Consider the following 18,460-nt stretch of genomic DNA (forward strand, 5'->3'; position numbering starts at 1 on the left):
GTGACCTTGTCCATAGAATGTGTCTCGTGTGGATTTGTGGTATTGTGTAAGGACTTTACACTTTCTGTTCCAGTATTGGCAGCACAGCCTTATGGCCTCATGTCCCTGCATTCTGGAATTCTCTTTCTAAGTCACTCCATCTCTTCAACCATTCCTTTGGTCACCAACCGCAACTATCCTCCCAAACTCCTGCTCTGTTTCTGATTCCACCCTGGAATATTTTGCCACGTTAAAGATCAATTTTGCTACATTAAAAGCAATGTATACATGTTGATTTGTGATGTTGAACATGAGGACTAAACACAAAAGTGTAGTCATGAAGCGAAGTAGTGTTAGAGGGCGAAGGATAATTGGACCAGGACGTGTAGAAATTCAGTCTCCATTTTATCATCATACATTGTCTTTATTTTAATATTTTCATTTAGATTTCTATGTTCACATTTATAATAGAAACTTGTCACACTGTAATCATAGACTCCTGCCAGAGGAGGCACTGCAGCACCACCACTGGTCAGAGTGTGTAGTTCCAATATGACAAGTTTATAAAGGTAGTTTTCATTATAAGTATAGACATAGAAATTTATAATGGAGAAAGTGGACAGGAAGTGTATGCAAATGTAATTTTGGATGTATGTGTATCGAAGACCAGGCAGACCAACAAACAGTTGGTGCAGAACTATGGATGCTGAAGTAAAAAGAGAGTGAGCTGCACATGGGATCAGTTGGAAGTGGTTACCCAAAACAGAATCAATGCGAAAAACAGTAAATCTGTACTCTATAAAGTAATAAGGTTTAATGAACACAATGTGATATATATGTGTATGTGTGATATATATATATTTGTAGTTGTTGTATAATGAACAGATTTCATAAGAGGTAAGCCATGAACAAAGACTGTTTGTGACACAAGAGGTTTGAACAAGCCCTAATAGGAATCTAAGATTATCCCCTTTATCAAGGAAGAAATGATGTGAAGCAATGATTCCCTATTTTAATCTATCATGTCAATCTTCAGAAAATATTGTTACGGCAGTGGCACCTAGGGTTCAATAGAAAGGGCCACAAATGTAATTACTCACACTTTTATTCAGAAATACTTGACTTTGATAGCCCCTCTGGATGCTGAGAAAGCATTTGATGTGGGCAAACTACAAGTGTAGAACCCTTGTTAATGAGCCGAGCTGTAGTGAGTCTACCTCACTTTTCAGTTTCTAGCACAGTATATCATCGCTTATCTTGGTGAATACAAAAAAGATAATCAAAAATGAAGGGTTATATAACATCTGTTTCAGATCAGTGTATAAAGCTAATTCTGCTGGTAATATATATACTCATATTTCCTTACTTCGAGAAGCAGGGACAGAGTTCCGAAACTGTTTTTTTTTGGCTGATGGTCATAAAATAAAAATTGCATTCCCAGCCACATTCAGCCCTCAGCCAAGGCAAATTGGGTTTTACAATCCTCACCGACAGATGAAGACAGAATTGTGCCTCAACTTCCTCGGGGCTTTGTGTGCTAATTATTAGGGGTGTTTTTCTCATCAAAAATATTGTGCTGCAGTCAGGAGGGAGATACTGGAACCTGGAGCTACACAGCTCTCTTCATTCTCATAATAATTTGAGCTCTGGTTTTGATTCTGTTACGGGTCAGAGTTTCCGATAAAATGCAACAGCCTGATGGCAAGCCAGCTGTAATGGCAGTGAAACAAACATGGCACTTTCACTCTCTGAGGCCTAAAGGAACCAATCTTCGCATTGCATCGTTTAATGCCAGGGTTACCATTTTCCAGTTTGTTTGGAGAATACTATTAACGCACAAGTCTTTGTGGCTTTCTGGCCTGTGACTGCATTTGATGATAATTAAAAAAAAAACTTTAACAGCTGGAGGCGAGGGTCACCAGTGAAGCACAATTCTCGCTCTCTCTCTACGGCTCAGTGAGTATGCATCTGCAGCACGGAATTCTCAGTGCCAGAAACCTTTGGTTATTGTACTTATTTCCATATTTCAGTGCGGTGGTGACTACAGGTCAATAATATTAATATATATTTTATTTAATTCAATTGAGTAACCTGTTAATGAATGCTGAAAAATCTAGCTAAATGCAGACCAGCCTCAAGTATAATAATGATCTAACCATTCCATTGCAATGTAATCATCCTATTGATTTCTGCCTTGAGCAAAAATCTGATCTAAGCGCCTAAAATCTCTTGGAAAAATCGTTACAGATGTCAAAATTTAGCAGTATTGTTTTGAACAAAAGGCGTTCTAATTAAACAGCGGTTGTTTTGATGTTCCACTTAGAAAAGTTCAGATCCAAATGTACACACTTTGTTGTATAATTTTATATTTACTATTTTAAGCATTTCACATGAAATAGCATTGTCATTTATCTTCTAGTTGATAAGCGGCTGTAGATAGCCATGAGTGTCCTGTTTTACCACATCGCTTGTCAGAACCATGAATTAATATTACCATCAGGTTCTCAGGATGGATCCCTGGAGAAATATTGTCATCAAAGTTGTTAGCATTGATAACTATCCCTGCTTCCAATTACTTAACCAACCAATAATCCAGTTTACAACTTGGATCCCATAGCTTTCATGTTAGGCATATATCTCCACTAAGGAACCTTATCAAATACGTTCTTAAACTTAGCATACAGAACATTTGTCTATTTACTAACGATTTCGAGGAGGGCGATTGGGTGATGTCATCAAAATCAAGGTCGACATTTGGAGCGTGGCTGAGGTGCGGCGAGTAATTGAGGCGGAGGAACGATGAGAAACTGTGGCTGAGATTCGACGAGTGATCATGGCGGAGGTTCAGCGAATGTTTGGTGCGGAGGTGTGGTGAGAGATCGTGGCGGAGTTGCGGCGAATGTTTTGTGGCAGAGGAGCAGCGAAAAATCGTGGCGGAGGTGCAGCGAATGTTTGTGGCAGAGGAGCGGTGAGAGATCGTGGCAGAGGTGTGGCAAATGAGGATACGGGGCCCAGGAGAGCCGAGGGCCCAGAGACAGCACAGGCCAGCCCACATTGCGATATGTGTGCGCACTAGGTCCGTGCAGCAGAGCAGGTCTCCAGTTGTCCTGGTTTACCCTTGTCAAGCCCGTGTGGTGGCTGATGTGCAACGGTCACCACACGTTAAAAAAATCCACGCACAGGCATCTTCAACCCCTGGAGTTCAGGTCTGGAACATCGGGTCCTTCATTGAAACATCTGCGAACTCATCCCTTTTGGTGTGGAAGCAAGTCATCCTCGTTTGAGGGACCGCCTATGATGATGATGATTTACCTTAATTCACCAAATTAGTTTCATAGTGAAAGGATTCTAAAATATTTTTATGGCATAACTTGACTTTTATAAACGCTGCTTGTCATAAAACAGAAACTGACAAAGAATGGTTCCCGAATAGACAGCCTTGATTTACTGGTAGAGAATATGAAACGTTGCTGCATTACTTTTGAAACTAAGCCCCCAAACCCATAAACTAAAGATGTGCAGGAAAGGAAGAAATTGCAAATATATTTAACGCCGCCTCCAGAATGTGGAGAGATGGGGCCAGCGTGTGGGTGAAGATATATGGTCACGACACGTTATGCCAAAGAAATATTATTGACTGCCATCCGATGCTCATTCAAAGCTTCAGGAGTGCCTTACACCAATGCAGCGCCCTATCTTCATGAACCAGAGGTTGTAAAAGGCTGAAATCGTAGAGAGTGATTTAAGGGCACATTTTAAAAGCAAGTCTGAATCCAAGAAATTTGAGATGTTGCATTATTCTTTGGAAATTCGCCTTAACCTTTTGAGATTTCTGTGTTTTGATAGAAATTTGCAACAGAGCAAAAATTGCGCAGCTCAGCAGTAAGCAGCTGACAGCCCACATTAATTGACAATATTCACTTGTATTTATGCTGCGCTGTATGTAATTATAAATGAAACAATGACCTTATAATATAATCCAAAGGGATAGATAACATGTGAAGACTGCACATTTCACTGCTATTTTTGTCAAACAAGTCTAAAGAATTAAAAACATTTTTATGCAGTATAAAATCATGTCTTTCACTGGGTTATTTATTACCCAAACATTGACACTTCTAAAGGTTAATTCATATATAAATTCACAACCTGACTTAACACGTAAGCCAATCACGTTTCAATAGACGCCTGAAAAATGCAAGATACAATTTTTCCAAATATGCGACCACCATGGTGGACTTTCAAATACAACATTGGCTGTATGTGGGAGTCAAAAGAATATGGTTTTCATTCTAGCTATTATTAAATTATATCACAATTTTCACATTTGTGCAATTGTTACTTTAAGTAACGGATGCAATGCTTTGCAAGGTTGCAAATAGTACTTGGTTTCTTTTCTGCTGTTTCAAAGGGGGGAATTTTAACCTTGTTGAGCGAGTGGGTTTGTGTGCAGGTGGGGGGCTTAAATGGGGAAAAATGTAAGCGCATCGAGAAGCCGGCTGCAACCTGCAGACTTCCATGTTTAACTCGAGCACGTTTGGCTGCTCATGTGCAACACCCTCAGGAGAAGCGAGTTACTTATTAACATATGGTGATCACACAATTGGAGCGATATTTCAACACAGGTTTAGATTTAACGCTGTATCCATGGGTTTCCCGGGCTTCCTGATATTGAAAGCAACGCAAGAGCACAACGGCAATCGAGGAGGCTGATTAAAATTCATGGGAGTATTGCCGTAAATACTCAGTACTCACCTACTAGTGGGAAAGGGTTTGTTCACAGTACTTTTGCTGAGAGTTTACTTTCAACACTCTGGAGGCATTCGGAATCACATCAGGGTGACGCCTTTGCTGCCTTAGTTCGGACCTCGGACAAGGAGCAAAATCACCAGCAGCAGCAGCCTGCTGTTGAGAGACCTGTAGCTGGACAGCAGAAGCGGGAGCAGCAGAGAGGGGTGCAGCTCGCAGGAGGCACTACCCGCGCACGGCATCGGGTGTACAGGCTGAGGCTGAGTTTGCTTAATGTCCTTCAGGAGGCTCAGGTTGTCGCACCCGAAGGTGCCAGACATCTTCAGCCTGCTAGAAGAACATTAAGCAAACTCTCTGCTGGGCCTGGTGGCCATGCGTGACCAGTGGCTGTCAAAGTGACCTCCACCCTTTTGGCCTCCGCTCCTTCCAGGGTTCTCCCAGGTCAGCGGCCCACAATTGCATCAGACAGGTGACAGATGAATTGTTGGCCAGGGCCGGCAATTATGTGAACTTCACCAGCGATCGCGCCAGTCAGAATAAACGAGCTCTCAGATCTGCATCTCGGGCTTGCTTCCCACAAGTGCAGGGCGTCATCGACTGCACACACGTGATGATCCACACAGCCCCCAGACCAACCAGGAATATTCGTGAACCACAAGGCCTTCCACTCCATCAATATGCAGCTGGTGTGCAACCACAAAAAGATATTTCTGCAGGTGTGCACAAGATTCTTGGGAAGCTGCCTTGATGCTTTTGTCCTGCAGAAGTCCAAGCTCCCTGACGCCTTTGGACCTGCAAGTACACTTAAGGGGCGGCTACTCGGAGACAAGGGACACACACTTCAAACTTGACTGATGACACCCTGATGGTAGGAAAAATAAAAAAGCAAATTATTATTTAAATGGGGAGAGATTATAAAATGCTGTGGTACAGAGGGACCTGGAGGTCCTTGTCCATGAAACACAAAAAGTGAGTATGCAGATACAGCAAGTAATTAGGAAGGCAAATGGAATTTTGGCCTTTATTGCAAGGGGGATAGAGTATAAAAGTAGGGAACTTCTGCTTCAACTGTACAGGGTGTTGGTGAGGCCACACCAGGAGTACGGTGTACAGTTTTGGTCTCCTTATTTAAGGAGGTATATACTTGCATTGGAGGCAATTCAGAGAAGGTTCACGAGGTTGATTCATAAGATGAAGGGGTTGTCGTATGAAGAAAGGTTGAGCAGGTTGGGCCTATACTCATTGGAGTATAGAAGAATGAGAGGTGATCTTATTGAAATATATAAGATTCTGAGGGTTCTTGACAGTCTAGACACAGAGGATGTTTCCCCTCGTGGGGGAATCTAGAACTAGGGGGCATAGTTTCAGAATAATGGACCGCCCATTTATAAACGGAATTGAGGAGGAATTTCTTCTCTCAGAGGGTTGTAAATCTATGGAATTCTCTGCCCCAGAGAGCTGTGGAGGCTGGGTCATTGAATATATTTAAGATGGAGATAGAGAGATTTTTGCGTGATAAGGGAGTGAAGGGTTATGGGGAACGGGCAGGGAAGTGGAGTTGAGACCAAGATCAGATCAGCCATGATCTTATTGAATGGTGGAGCAGGCTCAAGGGGCCAAAAGACCTGCTCCTGCTCCTATTTCTTATGTTCATCCTTCAGAAACCCGGCCAGTGAAGTCCAGCAGTGCCATATGACCACCAGAAACATTAGACACAGGAATTGCATGTCTCCCAGGCAGGTTACCACACAGCTTGTGAGCTTGTGAGGCTGGAGAGAATTGGCAGTAAGGAGGGCACACCTGGTAAGGAGCACACAGTTTCTGCAATCAAGCCATAAAGATCACATGCAAGTGCTCTATCCTCGGGGAGGGAGATGTGTCATGTTTCAGTATGTTTGACCACTTCTCCCCAGAAAGGATTTAGAAAAACAAGTGTTTTAATGTTAGGTTTTTAAAGCTTACTGTATCCCATACATTTTTAAAAAAGACACTTAGACAAAAGGTGGTTAATATACTAATAGAAGTTTTATTTTCCAAAGAATGTAAACAATAAGTAATTTGTCTCAGTAATCAATTACCGCTTCACACCCATTGTAATGGAACATCCCTGGTCCCTTTCTGGCTGTAAACAGAGAGAGATAATCCCAGATACACAGGGCCCCGATTTTAGGATGCACTTATTTGATGGCCACCATGCTCTCCCTCATCCTCTCTCTCTCCCTCAGCCTCTCTCCCCCGAGTCTCTCTCTCCCAGTCTCTCTCACTCTCCCCCCAGCCTCTCTCTCTCTCTCTCTCCGCCAGCCTCTCTGTCTCCCCCAGTATCTCTCCCTCCCAGTCTCTCTCACTCTCCTCCCAGCCTCTCTCTCTCGCTCCGCCAGCCTCTCTCTCTCCCCCAGTATCTCTCCCTCCCAGTCTCTCTCACTCTCCCCCCAGCCTCTCTCTCTCTCTCCGCCAGCCTCTCTCTCTCTCTCCGCCAGCCTCTCTCTCTCCCCCAGTATCTCTCCCTCCCAGTCTCTCTCACTCTCCCCCCAGCCTCTCTCTCTCTCTCCGCCAGCCTCTCTCTCTCCCCCAGTATCTCTCCCTCCCAGTCTCTCTCACTCTCCCCCCAGCCTCTCTCTCTCTCTCCGCCAGCCTCTCTCTCTCCCCCAGTATCTCTCCCTCCCAGTCTCACTCTCCTCCCAGCCTCTCTCTCTCGCTCACCCCCAGTCTCTCTCTCCCTCTCAGCCCCACGTCACTTCTATGCTTGCCGCCGCCGCTCTTGGCTGCCTACAGGCCCTCTTAGCCGCACACTGGCCTCTCTCGGCCCTAAGCCCGCCGCTCTCGGCCCCATGCCCACCGCTCTCGGCCCCCCGAGAGCGGTGGGCATGGGGGTCGGAGCGGGGCAGAATCGAGGAAGAGAGAGTCGGGAGAGGGGGGGAAAGAGGGGAGAGGGCCGGGGTCTGAGCGGACGAAGAGAGTCGGAGCCTCAGGTCCCGCTTCTCGGTATCACGTGGAGGGAATGATTCGGGGCCGGGAGGGTCTGTCAAAAAAAGTGCAGTATAAATAGTTACACTGCGGATTTTAACGCCAAGTGGATTCCCCGTTCAGGCCTGAGTTAAAATTGAAGTCGCATCTCAATGATGTCATCGGGTCACAACATGCATATGTAAACTACGAGCCTGTTGTTTCCGAGCACGCGACCTTGCTGCCTGTTCAGGAGAGCAGGTTAAAATTGCAGCTGTTACGATCATGGCGGCTTTTGGACAGGGCAATTTTAACTGCTCACTCATTGAGCGAGTAGGGTTAAAATCACCAGCAGTCAGACAAGTTTTTTGGAACAGAATGCTGTGAGGTAGTCGGCAGAATGGGCTGCAAGAAGGTTGGAATGCAACTATTATTTTTGCATTATGAGCATCTGCAGGTTCGTGGGTTTGTTCTATCATAGATTTCTGTGGAATGGTGAGTTGGGTGCCCAACTGGCTTCCATCACAGAATCATAGAATGGTTAAAGTACAGAAGGCAGCCATTCGGCCCGTCGAGCCCGTGCTGGCTCTCAGCTAGCCCCACACCCTGCCCTTTCCCCATAGCCCTGAAAATGTTTTTCTTCAGATACTAATACACTTCCCTTTTGAACGATAAGATTGAGTCTGCCTCCCTTTCAGGCAGCGCATTCCAGATCTTAACCACTCGCTGCGTAAAAAAGTGTTTTCTTACGTCATCTTTGGTTCTTTACCCAATCACCTTAATACGGTGTTCTCTGGTTCTCGACCCTTCTGCCAATGGGAACAGTTTCTCTCTATCCACTCTGTCCAGACTCCTCATGATTTTGAACACCTCTATCAAATCTCCTCTCAATCTTCTCTGCTCCAAGGCGGACAACCCCAGCTTCGACAGTCTATCAATGTAACTGATTCCTGGAATCATTCTCGTAAATCTTTTCTGCACCTTCTCTAAGGCCTTCACACCCTTCCTAAAGTGTGGTGCCCAGAATTGGACACAGTACTCCATTTGGGGCCGAATCAGTCTTTTACACAGGTTCATCATAATTTCAACACTTTTGTGCTCTATGGGATGGATTTTCGGGGCTTCTGCGCTCTGTTTTTCACCCCAGTGCGGTGGCAATGGCGGGGGTGAGGTGTTCTGTGTGCGGTCAGCCTCCAGCGCCCCGCAGCGATCCTCGGGTCCGGTTTTGCGGTGGCGCTGAGCAGCACCACCCAGAAGAGCTGCACTCGGTGCACAGCACTCTTGGTTGTGACACCATTGCGAGTTTTGATTTTAGCCCGGCTCGTACGTCCCAATGTGCACCCCACAGTGACCGCCTGGGAAATCAGGCAGTGCAACGATACCGACAGCGGAGTGGTAAGTAATGGACACCTAAGGTAAGTGTGACTTTTTTTTGTTGAAATTTTTTTGCGATTTGTGTTGTGGTGGCGTGCGCTATGTTTTGGGAATGTTTCTGTGGGGGTTTTCAGATTCCCCCCCCCCCCCCCCAGGTGTCTTGCGGAGCGCTCCCAGCCTAGCTCTTTAGCTCGGGAGTTTCCCATGCTAATGCCCTAAGAGGTGTACAGCGCTTCCCTTAGCACTGTGTCCCCTGACTCAGGGCCCAGCTGCCCAATGTTACTGACTGAGGCGCAAACTGATCCCGGGTGCAAACTTTACCGTCCCACCGCCATTACCGCCCTGAAATCATCAAAGCCGAAAATCCAGCCCTATACCTCTATTTATGAAGCCCAGGATCCTGTAAGTCTTTTTAACCACTTTCTCAACCTGCCCTGCCACCTTCAACGATTTAACATAAGAACATAAGAATTAGGAACTGGAGTAGGCCATCTAGCCCCTCGAGCCTGCTCCGCCATTCAAAAAGATCATGGCTGATCTGGCCGTGGACTCAGCTCCACTTACCCGCCCGCTCCCCGTAACCCTTAATTCCCTTATTGGTTAAAAATCTATCTATCTGTGATTTGAATACATTCAATGAGCTAGCCTCAACTGCTTCCTTGGGCAGAGAATTCCACAGATTCATAACCCTCTGGGCGAAGAAATTCCTTCTCAACTCGGTTTTAAATTGGCTCCCCCGTATTTTGAGGCTGTGTCCCTAGTTCTAGTCTCCCCGACCAGTGGAAAAAACCTCTCTGCCTCTATCTTGTCTATCCCTTTCATTATTTTAAATGTTTCTATAAGATCACCCCTCATCCTTCTGAACTCCCAACAAGTAAAGACCCAGTCTACTCAATCTATCATCATAAGGTAACACCCTCATCTCCGGAATCAGCCTAGTGAATCGTCTCTGTACCCCGTCCAAAGCTAGTATATCCTTCCTTAAGTAAGGTGACCAAAACTGCACGCAGTACTCCAGGTGTGGCCTCACCAATACCCTGTACAGTTGCAGCAGGACCTCCCTGCTTTTGTACTCCATCCCTCTCGCAATGAAGGCCAACATTCCATTCGCCTTCCTGATTACCTGCTGCACCTGCAAACTAACTTTTTGGGATTCATGCACAAGGACCCCAGGTCCCTCTGCACCGCAGCATGTTGTAATTTCTCTCCATTCAATTAAATTCCCTTTTACTGTTTTTTTTCCCAAGGTGGATGACCTCACATTTTCCGACATTGTATTCCATCTGCCAAACCTTAGCCTATTCGCTTAACCTTTCTTAATCTCTTTGCAGCCTCTCTGTGTCCTCTACACAACCTGCTTTCCCACTAATCTTTGTGTCATCTGCAAATTTTGTTACACTACACTGTCCCCTCTTCCAGGTCATCTATGTATATTGTAAACAGTTGTGGTCCCAGCACCGATCCCTGTGGCACACCACTAACCACCGATTTCCAACCCAAAAAGGACCCATTTATCCCGACTCTCTGCTTTCTGTTAGCCAGCCAATTCTCTATCCATGCTAATACATTTCCTCTGACTCCGCGTACCTTTATCTTCTGCAGTAACCTTTTGTGTGGCACCTTATCAAATGCCTTTTGGAAATCTAAATACACCACATCCATCGGTACACCTCTATCCACCATGCTCGTTATATCCTCAAAGAATTCAAGTAAGTTAGTTAAACATGATTTCCCCTCCATGAATCCATGTTGCGTCTGCTTGATTGCACTATTCCTATCCAGATGTCCCACTATTTCTTCCTTAATGATAGCTTCAAGCATTTTCCCCACTACAGATGTTAAACTAACTGTCCTATAGTTACCTGCCTTTTGTCTGCCCCCTTTTTTAAACAGAGGCGTTACATTAGCTGCTTTCCAATCCGCTGATACCTCCCCAGAGTCCAGAGAATTTTGGTAGATTATAACGAATGCATCTGCTATAACTTCCGCCATCTCTTTTAATACCCTGGGATGCATTTCATCAGGACCAGGGGACTTGTCTACCTTGAGTCCCATTAGCCTGTCCAGCACTACCTCCCTAGTGATAGTGATTGTCTCAAGGTCCTCCCTTCCCACATTCCCGTGACCAGCAATTTTTGGCATGGTTTTTGTGTCTTCCACTGTGAAGACCGAAGCAAAATAATTGTTTAAGGTCTCAGCCATTTCCACATTTCCCATTATTAAATCCCCCTTCTCATCTTCTAAGGGACCAACATTTACTTTAGTCACTCTCTTCCGTTTTATATATCGGTAAAAGCTTTTACTATCTGTTTTTATGTTTTGCGCAAGTTTACTTTCGTAATCTATCTTTTCTTTCTTTATTGCTTTCTTAGTCATTCTTTGCTGTCGTTTAAAATTTTCCCAATCTTCTAGTTTCGCACTAACCTTGGCCACCTTATATGCATTGGTTTTTAATTTGATACTCTCCTTTATTTCCTTGATTATCCACGACTGGTTATCCCTTCTCTTACCGCCCTTCTTTTTCACTGGAATATATTTTTGTTGAGCACTATGAAAGAGCTCCTTAAAAGTCCTCCACTGTTCCTCAATTGTGCCACCGTTTAGTCTGTGTTCCCAGTCTACTTTAGCTAACTCTGCCCTCATCCCACTGTAGTCCCCTTTGTTCAAGCATAGTACGCTCGTTTGAGACACTACTTCCTCACCCTCAATCTGTATTACAAATTCAACCATACTGTGATCACTCATTCCGAGAGGATCTTTTACAAGGAGATTGTTTATTATTCCTGTCTCATTACACAGGACCAGGTCTAAAATAGCTTGCTCCCTTGTAGGTTCTGTAACATACTGTTCTAAGAAACAATCCCGTATGCATTCTATGAATTCCTCCTCAAGGCTACCTTGTGCGATTTGATTTGACCAATCGATATGTTAGTTAAAGTTCCCCATGATTACTGCCGTTCCTTTTTCACATGCCTCCATTATTCCCTTGATTATTGCCCGCCCCACCGTGAAGTTATTATTTGGGGGCCTATAAACTACGCCCACCAGTGACTTTTTCCCCTTACTATCTCTAATCTCCACCCACAATGATTCAACATTTTGTTCATTGGAGCCAATATCATCTCTCACAACTGCCCTGATATCATTCTTTATTAACAGAGCTACCCCACCTCCTTTCCCTTCTTGTCTATCCTTCCGAATTGTCAGATACCCTTGTATGTTTAATTCCCAGTCTTGGCCACCCTGCAACCACGTTTCTGTAATGGCCACCAAATCATACCCATTTGTAATGATTTGTGCCGTCAACTCATTTACTTTATTTCGAATGCTGCGTGAGTTTGGGTAGAGTGTTTAATACTAGTTTTTAAACCATAATTTTTAGTTTTGACCCCTCCTGCAGCCCCTTTATATTCATACATATTGTTCCTTCCTATCACCTTGTGGTTTACACTTACCCCAGTGCTACTCTGCTCTGTTGCCTCCTGCCTTTTGCATTCTTTCTTGGGGTCCTGTTCATCTGCGCTCTCACCCACTCTAACTAGCTCAGAGCCCTCTCCTGGGTTCCGAATACTTCTCGCATTGAGACACCGAGCTTTCAGGCTTGCCTTTATATTACATTTTGACCCTTTAGAATTTGTGCACACATACCCCCAGGTCTCTCTGTTCGGCACCCCCTTCAGGATTGTACCCTTTAGTTCACACATCCTCTCCTCATTCTTTCTACTAAAATGTATCACTTCACACTATTCTGCGTTAAATTTCTTCTGCCACGTGTCCGCCCATTTCACCAGCCTGTCTATGTCTTCCTGAAGTATGTCACTCTGCTCCTCACTGTCCATTATACTTCCGAGCTTTATGGCATCTGCAAATTTTGAAATTGTGCCCTGTGCGCCCACGTCTAAGTCATTAATATAGATCAAGAAAAGCAGTGGTCCTGGAACTGACCCCTGGGGGACCCCACTGTATACCTTCCTCCAGTCTGAAAAACAACTGTTCACCACTACTCTCTGTTTCCTGTCACTTAGCCAATTCCTATCCGTGTTGCCATTGTCCCTTTTATTCCACGGGCTTCAACTTTGCTGGCAAGCCTATTATGAGGCATCTATATTTATTTGTGTCAATCATTTGATGCGCATCAACCTTCCACCAAAATACAGCAAGTTGAAAGTAAGCAATGATACAAACATATTACAGCATCAGTCTTTTAGTATGACAGAAAATCGCTATGGACTGTCGATGATGATGATGCTCTGCTAAGAAAAAGAAAATTATATTGTGCAAAAAGTTACTTAAAAGGAAATGTATTATATCAAAGATTTCAGCAATGTATTATCCCAGACTGTGTAACTTTGATTCTAACTGATGCATGAATGCCTTGGATCTCCCAGAAACAAGAACCACTATAGTCCAACCCATGCTTAGCTTACTGCTTTGCTCATTCCAAAACTACAAATAAATTGTACCTTTTTAATCAGGTGAAAGGTATGTGTTAAATTCCATCTGAAGGTTTTCATTATTGTATTAGCATGAAGCTAGCGCTGTTTCCTTTACTTCTGGTGTTAACACTTAAAGTGGTGATTTAAAACATTTTAAATGTTGAATTTTTAAAATTTGTTATTGCAATTACATCAATAATGCATATATTAAAAAACTTCTGCTTATGTACACTTTTTCTACCTGCAAACACGTATTTCATGTTCTCACCTTTTTTTGTGACATTTTCCCCATTATAGATTTTTCTATCCACATTTATAATGGGAACAACCTATTTAAATTTGTCACACTGTAATTGCATCATCTGACCAGTGGTGGCATTGTAGTACCTTAGTTCCACATCTCCCAGCTCCAACTAAGTCCGCTTCTCTGCTGGCCAAATTGCTATTTAACTATAAATAATCAAAGTATTATATAAAAATAAAGACAGAATGGATGACTTTAAATGGAAACTAAATTACATCTTGCATACCCTGGTCCAATTATCCTTGCTTTTATTACACCTACGGTGGCTCCCGATTAAGTAACGTCTCGATTTCAAAATTCTCATCCTTCTTTACAAATCCCTCCATGGCAAATTCTGCCCTCTTAAACATCTCTGATTATAATCGCTCAACCATTGGTGGCCGTGCCTTTAGCTGCCTAGGCCCTAAGCTCTGGAACTCCCTACCTAAACCTCTCTGCTTCTGTAGCTCCCTTTCCTCCTTCGTCACTCCTTAAAACCTACCTCTTTGACCAAGCTGTTGGTCATCTGTCGTAATTTCTTCTTATCTGGCTCAGCGTCAATTTTTTTTTTGTCATATTACACTCTTGTGAAGTGTCTTAGGACGGTTTACTATGTTAAAGGCACTATATAAATACAAGTTGTTGTTGTTGCTGTCCAATCTCATTTCACCTGAAAATCACATTTCTTCTTTATTCCCCATGCACAATGCCATGGGAGATCAACCCGTGTATCATTAAATGTGCCCGTCTACTGTGTCTTTTTCACTGACAAAAGGAATTCGTTATAAACGCTTCCTCTAAATTTTTCAAACATGAATTTTGAGAAAAATACATTTATGTGATCTTTTATTTTGCATTTTGACATCTACTAAGATTTGTTATTATTGTTCTGATCTGGAACGCATTACCTGAAAGGTGGAAACAGATCCAATAGTAACTTCAAAAAGAAATTGGTTAATTACTTGAAGGGGAAAACATTGCAGGGTTATAGGGAAAGAACAGGAGAGTGGGACTAATGAGATAGTTCTTTCAAAGAGCTGACACAGGTACAATGTGCCGAAAAGCCTCCTTCTGTGCTGTATCCTATAATTTAAGTTCTTCATCTTTATCAATTATTATCTGAACCTTCATCTGGATTATTAAACTTGCTCTCATGAAAGCTGAAGACAAGCATTAGTTGTCAGGAGTCCAAATATGAATATTTGTCTGTGACTCCTCCTCTTGTGGCATGGGGCTAGACTTTCCATTATTATCGCTTTCCGGAGTTAGTGGTTGTTTTATTTTTCAGGATCGCTGGAATATCGGCCATTTTAAAAACCGCTAGTTTCGCCCTTTTAATTTGGGCGATAGCTGTAGCGATGCGAGGAGCGATGTATTCAGTTGTGCAAGGCCGACGTCCATAGTAATGGCCGTTCTGTGCATGCACATTTATTTTCCAGTCGATTAACTTTTCCCGCGATTCGGGTGGTCAGGGGTCATCTGCGTACGCTCAGAAGACAAAGGGAGGGAGAGAGAAAAGGAAGGTTGTGTCGAGGCAATGGCGATGGAACACGAGTCAGGAGAGAGTGATGTTGCGTACATTCTTAAATCAGCCGAATTATAATTAAACTGGGTAATCTTAGGTAGCATCCCTGTTAAGATTTGGACTGGGGTCAGAACCTGCGCCCCCAGGACTCTAACCCTGGGAGGATAGGGCCCAGGACTCTAACCCTGGGAGGACAGGGCCTAGGCCTCTAACCCTGGGAGGACAGGGCCCAGGACTCTAACCCTGGGAGGACAGGGCCCAGGACTCTAACCCTGGGAGGACAGGGCCTAGGCCTCTAACCCTGGGTGGGCAGGGCCTAGGCCTCTAACCCTGGGTGGGCAGGGCCCAGGACTCTAACCCTGGGAGGGCAGGGCCCAGGACTCTAACCCTGGGAGGACAGGGCCTAGGCCTCTAACCCTGGGAGGACAGGGCCTAGGCCTCTAACCCTGGGAGGACAGGGCCTAGGCCTCTAACCCTGGGAGGACAGGGCCTAGGCCTCTAACCCTGGGAGGACAGGGCCTAGGCCTCTAACCCTGGGAGGACAGGGCCTAGGCCTCTAACCCTGGGTGGGCAGGGCCCAGGACTCTAACCCTGGGAGGGCAGGGCCCAGGACTCTAACCCTGGGAGGACAGGGCCCAGGACTCTAACCCTGGGAGGACAGGGCCCAGGACTCTAACCCTGGGAGGACAGGGCCCAGGACTCTAACCCTGGGAGGACAGGGCCCAGGACTCTAACCCTGGGAGGACAGGGCCTAGGCCTCTAACCCTGGGAGGACAGGGCCTAGGCCTCTAACCCTGGGTGGGCAGGGCCCAGGACTCTAACCCTGGGAGGACAGGGCCCAGGACTCTAACCCTGGGAGGGCAGGGCCCGGGACTTTAACCCTAGTGGCAGGGCCCAGGACTCTAACCCTGGGAGGTCAGGGCCCAGGACTCTAACCTGGGAGGACAGGGCCTAGGCCTCTAACCCTGGGTGGGCAGGGCCCAGGACTCTAACCCTGGGAGGTCAGGGCCCAGGACTCTAACCCTGGGAGGACAGGGCCCAGGACTCTAACCCTGGGAGGACAGGGCCCAGGACTCTAACCCTGGGAGGACAGGGCCCAGGCCTCTAACCCTGGGAGGACAGGGCCTAGGCCTCTAACCCTGGGTGGGCAGGGCCCAGGACTCTAACCCTGGGAGGTCAGGGCCCAGGACTCTAACCCTGGGAGGACAGGGCCCAGGACTCTAACCCTGGGAGGACAGGGCCTAGGCCTCTAACCCTGGGAGGACAGGGCCTAGGCCTCTAACCCTGGGAGGACAGGGCCCAATTCTCTAACCCTGGGTGGGCAGGGCCTAGGACTCTAACCTTAGGAGGGCAGGGCCCAGGCCTCTAACCCTGGGAGGACAGGGCCCAATTCTCTAACCCTGGGAGGGCAGGGCCTAGGACTTTAACCCTGGGAGGTCAGGGCCCAGGACTCTAACCTGGGAGGGCAGTGCCCAGGCCTCTAACCCTGGGAGGTCAGGGCCCAGGACTCTAACCTGGGAGGGCAGTGCCCAGGCCTCTAACCCTGAGGGCAGGGCCCAGGCCTCTAACCCTGGGTGGGCAGGGCCCAGGGCTCTAACCCTGGGAGGTCAGGGCCCAGGACTCTAACCTGGGAGGGCAGTGCCCAGGCCTCTAACCCTGAGGGCAGGGCCCAGGCCTCTAACCCTGGGTGGGCAGTGCCCAGGCCTCTAACCCTGGGCGGGCAGGGCTCAGGCCTCTAACCCTGGGAGGGTAGGGCCCAGGACTCTGACCCTGGGAGGGCGGGGCCTAGGACTCTGACCCTGGGAGGGCAGGGCCCAGGCCTCTAACCCTGGGAGGGCAGGGCTCAGGACTCTAACCCTGGGAGGGCAGGGCTCAGGCCTCTAATCCTGGGAGGGCGGGGCCCGGGACTCTGACCCTGGGAGGGCAGGGCCCAGGACTCTAACCCTGGGAGGGCAGGGCCCAGGCCTCTAACCCTGGGTAGGCAGTGCCCAGGCCTCTAACCCTGGGCGGGCAGGGCTCAGGACTCTAACCCTGGGAGGTCAGGGCCCAGGACTCTAACCTGGGAGGGCAGGGCCCAGGCCTCTAACCGTGGGAGGGTAGGGCCAGTACTCTAACCCTGGGAGGACAGGGCCCAGGCCTCTAACCCTGAGAGGACAGGGCCCAGGACTCTAACCCTGGGAGGGCAGGGCCCAGGCCTCTAACCCTGGGAGGGCAGGGCCAGTACTCTAACCCTGGGAGGACAGGGCCCAGGCCTCTAACCCTGAGAGGACAGGGCCCAGGACTCTAACCCTGGGAGGGCAGGGCCCAGGCCTCTAACCCTGGGAGGGCAGAGCCTAGGACTCTGACCCTGGGAGGGCAGGGCCCAGGCCTCTAACCCTGGGAGGGCAGGGCCTAGGACTCTGACCCTGGGAGGGCGGGGCCCGGGACTCTGACCCTGGGAGGGCGGGGCCCGGGACTCTGAACCTGGGAGGGCAGGGCCCAGGACTCTGACCCTGGGATTTGGGAGAGCAGGGCCCAGGAACAATTCCATGCAAGTGTGTATTCGTAATCTTGCTGAGATGCCTTAAACTGAATCGACAGTATTTATTATTTAAAGGCTTTGATTGAAAATTGTGGCCAAAGGAATGACTGGCAACAGACCGACTGCAAACACTCAGCATTTCTACCACTTTAGTTTAGAAAGAGAATTATTAAATTATATCACTGCTTGTGTGCTGTGAGCAGCTCTTTAACTTGGGCACTGTCTCCTTTTTGGTTCGGTTGGTGGATGGGCGCACGACTGAACGCTGAGGGGACCGCTCAGCTTGGCACAGACTGTGTGAGTCCCTCTGGCTGCTGTCAGTCACACAGTGACCCAGCCTGGACTGGGGGAGAGCTTCCCTGGCTCACTGTCTGCCCTGGGAAACTTTGGGACATTCGCTGTGGCCACATGGACGTCTCCGAGCACAGCCCAGGGACATGGTGCTCCCTCTCCTCACGGTCCTGTCATTGCTGAGCTCACCAGTGGTCCTGATTTCCCTCTCAGGGGCCTCCATCAATTGCAATAACCTGATTCCCTCCTCTCAGGTGGCGAATGGCATGCTATATGGATGGGGCCTTTCCTAAGGATTGTATGCAAGGGGGTTAGTTCCTAACCACGAACTTATTAAATTTCTTCTCTGAACGTAGATG

Source organism: Pristiophorus japonicus, chromosome 17, assembly GCF_044704955.1.
Source record: "Pristiophorus japonicus isolate sPriJap1 chromosome 17, sPriJap1.hap1, whole genome shotgun sequence".
Lineage (NCBI taxonomy): Eukaryota > Metazoa > Chordata > Chondrichthyes > Pristiophoridae > Pristiophorus > Pristiophorus japonicus.